This window comes from Onychomys torridus, chromosome 1 (assembly GCF_903995425.1).
Source record: "Onychomys torridus chromosome 1, mOncTor1.1, whole genome shotgun sequence".
Taxonomy (NCBI): domain Eukaryota; kingdom Metazoa; phylum Chordata; class Mammalia; order Rodentia; family Cricetidae; genus Onychomys; species Onychomys torridus.
Window position 1 is genome coordinate 15989011 of NC_050443.1, and position 4164 is coordinate 15993174.

Here is a 4164-nt window from a genome sequence, read left to right on the forward strand (position 1 = left end):
GGACTTGCTTTGGTCCACTATTTCCATGCTATCTTTTCTTTACTCCATTTTGGAATAGTAATGTATATCCCATGCCATTATGTTGGTAGTGTGTGATTTGCTTTTTCATTTTGATTTTACAGGGGATTACATTTAAGGGATTGCATGAATCTCAGAAGAGACACTGAACTCAGGACTTGTAAACAAGGTTGAGAGTGTTATAGACTATGAGACTTTTCAAGTTGGACTGAATGCATTTCTGCATTATGTTACAAGCTCATGGAGGCCAGGGAGATTTGAACAGGAATGGGCCCCATAGACCCATGTGTTTGAATGCTTTGTCCATAGTGAGTGATACTATTAGGAGGTGTGGCCTTGATGGAGTAGGTGAGGCCTTCTTGGAGAAAGTGTGTTACTGTGGAGGTGGGCTTTGAGGTCTTATAAGCTCAAGTCTGATGAGTGGGACAGACAGTTTTTCTTCTTCTGCCTGTGGACCAATATGTAACTCCTTCTCCAGCACCATGGTGACATATGCCACCATGTCCGGCCATGATGATAAGGGGCTAAACCTCTGAAACTGTAAGCTAGCCACAATGAAATGCTTTCCTTTATAAGAGTTGCTGTGGTCATGGTGTCTCTTAACCAAGTATGACTTTGAGCTACTAATCTTATCACCTCGACCTCCCCAGCATTGGGGTTAAAAGCATGCTCCCCAACAAGTTTGAACACACCTCTGTTCTAGGAAGCCAGGCTTGGAGGCTACCAGACTCATCACTGGAGGGAATGGTTATAGGTACTGCTTCCCCAACTTTGTCTCTCTCTGGACCAGTGATCATTGTGTTATTTCTGCTCTCAGTGACAAGGTCCACAAGAAAAGTCTCCTGACAACTTTTTCTCAGCATACTAATTGTCCAAGTTAACTGAGTTTCCAGAGCCTGCCCCAGGATGCTGCCAGAAGTGACTGGAAGGCAAGTTTTCCTGTACTCCCTCCAGGGCCTGGGGCACAGGACAGCAGAGTTAAAATGCGAGGACTTGAGATGCCGCACCTGACGCTGCCTTTGTCTAGCAGCAGCAACAACAGAGCCTGCGGGTGGGGGCTCCCGTCTAGAAGAGAAGTTCTGGGTGCAAATACAATTCAGAGACCCCTTTCTTTTAAAGTTTGAAGCTAGGCGTGGTGGCTTTTGCCTCTAATTCCAGAATCTGAGAGGCTGAGGCAGGAGGATTGCCAGAAAGTTAAGGCAAGCCTGGGTTACACGTAATGAGTTCCAGGCTAGCAAAATAAAAAGACAAGGTGGAAGGGAATGGAGGGGCTTCTCAACACATGGCCACAACCACCTTTAGAACAGGAGAGAAGATTATTTGAAAAGAGATACAGATGCATCTTTGTGTGAGAACTGACATGCACACACAGAGCAGGAGACAAAGGCACTGAGAGCTGAGGGCTGAGGCAGGTAGCTGGGCAGAACTGCAGCAGGGATTCAAGTTATTTATAGTTAATGAAATATTTATGGTGCACAGCAGTCTCCATTGTTATGTATTCAGCTCCCCCAAATTGCACACAGCAGCTGTAGAGGAAAGGGGAGGCAATTATCTAATTTTTCCATGAGTGATATGCAATAGCGGTAAGAAAAGACTGTGGACACAGGAAAGATGGAGCAGACCAACGGAAATGACACTCTGGAGAGAAAGGAAGACTGTTATACACCAGCATGACAGGAAACTAAGAATGTTTGTAAATGACCCCAAATCATGGGAAAGAACAAAACAGAAAGCTTTGCAGAAACAGTCAGCTGGGTCTGGATGGGCACCCCTACCTACAGTCTCTACTTTAGTAATCAGCCCATGGACTATCTTAAAATAGACATGGTCTTTAATTTTTAAAGTTGGTGGCTGGGTGGCAGTGGTGCACACCTTTAATCCCAACACTCGGGGGTAGAGCCAGGTGGATCTCTGTGAGTTCAAAGCCAGCCTGGTCTGCAGAGAGAGATCCAGGACAGGCACTAAAACTACATGGAAAAACTCTGTCTCAAAAAGCGCCCCCCCCCCTCCAAAATAGTGCAGAAATATAGAAAGTATTCGTGTTTCTCAAAAAAGCCTAAGCTTTCAACAGAATTATCTCCAGGTAATGGGCATCTCTGCCATAGGTATGAGTACAAGAAAGGGCTCCCTTCAAGGCCCCCTAATTCCAATAAAATTTAATTGTCTCAGTTTTGATTCTGACAGCATTCACTGTTAATATGCCATACAAATCGACTATTCTGTTTATTTTCTGGTTTTGATCTATCAATTATTAAGATTGAAATCATTTGAATGTGACTATGGAGTTAGCGATCATTCCTTATTACTATGGCAGGTATTTTTGCTCCTTCATGTTTTGAAGCTTTGCTTTTAGGATTATACTATAGGTTTATTTTAGTTGTTTAGATAGGATTTCAGTAGATAGTCCTACATGGCCTTAATCTCACAGATATCCACCTGTCTCTGCCTCCCCATTGCCTGGAATGAAAAGCATGCCCTACCACTCCCAGCCAAGTTTATTTTCACTAGATTAATTGCCCTCTTTATTATCACTGGCAATGTTCTTTGTTCCTAAATCTGCCTTGATTTTTTTGTTTGTTTTATTTTGTTTTTCGAGACAGGGTTTCTCTGTGTAGCTCCAGCTGTCCTGGAACTCACTCTGTAGACCAGGCTATCCTTGAACTCACAGAGAGCCACCAAATCACCTGCCTCTGTCTCCTGAGTGCTGGGATTAAAGGTGTTCACCACCACTGCCTTGATTAAGTCTTCTTTTTTTTTTTTTAATTTTTTTTTCTTGAGCTGAGGATCAAACCCAGGGCTTTGTGCTAAATCCCCAATCCTTAAGTCATCTTTTGACTGTTGTGAGGATGGTCACTTTAATCTGCTAGAGTACTTACCTTTAACATATTTTCTGTAGTTAACACATGGTTGGGCCTGCTTGTTTTCAAACCTAATCTGACAATCTATACTTTATACTTTAGGTTTAGATAATTTATAATACATTTAAATCGATTAGTGGTATTACAAGGATCCTCTAGTCCCTTGACATTTATTTCTTATCACGTTCTGGAATGAAACAAAAGTTTGTGTAAATGTAAGAAACAACAAAAGAGATTTTGAAAGTTCGTTTGTGTCATGTTAAAACAGAAGTAGGTTTTTTCGTTGTTTTTGTTTTTTTCAACAAAAGCGAAGCGAACGTTTGTGTGTGTTTAGGACACCTTCACGTGCTATTCACGCACTCATCCTTCCACATGGTTCGACAGATTTCTATCAATAGAAATCGATGTGGTCCTCAGTCACATTTTCCAATCTAGACCACAGGGACAGTGAACCCAGGAAAGGTCCAGCACACCTGGCTCTCTGAAGTCTCTGATATAACCTGCCCGGCCTCTCCACGTTTAAAACCAAACAATTCTGTAGTTTCTTCTTTTGAAGTGTATCATAGTCCCTACCATCGCACAGCGAGGTGGACTCCTGCAGTGGGTCTCAGGGAATGCGTAATCAAAGCAGTTACGTCTCGATCTGATTTTATTCCAGTTCTGCACTTTAAACTTGTGTTCAGCTGGGCAGTGGTGGCTCACAACTTTAATCTCAGCACTCAGGAGGCAGCGCCAGGCGGATCTACTTGAGTTCCAGGACAGCTAGGGCTACACAAAGAAATCCTATCTCAAAAAAACAAACCCTTAGGCTCGTTTGTACATTCCATAGGAGAGAAAATACATCACGCGAAGAACACAGAAATTTGGAGAACACCGTGGGAGCTCGTACAAGCCCCTGGGTGCAGCTCCCAGATGGGCTGCCCAAGTTGCGTGCTGAGATTTCTCTGAAGCGGTAGGTTTTCCCGGGATAATGCCTCAAAAGACTGCATTTCCCAGGGTCCACCGCACCGGAAGTAACTGATGGTCTCGCTACTGCGGAAGCTCAAAGCCTTCTGGTGGGAGTAAGAAATTGCTGTTTGGCCTAATTCTCCACTGAGTAAGGCGGGAGACAGCGGGCTGGGTGTGGACGGTAGGGTGGGGTGGGTGGATCACCATCATGTGTGTGAGTGTGAGAGACAGTGACGCGTGTGTGTGTGTAGGCGCGCACGTGCGCGTGTGTCCATGTGTGTGAGTGTGTGTCCGTGTGTGTGTGTGTGTGTGTGTGTCCGTCCATGTGTGTGAGTGTGTG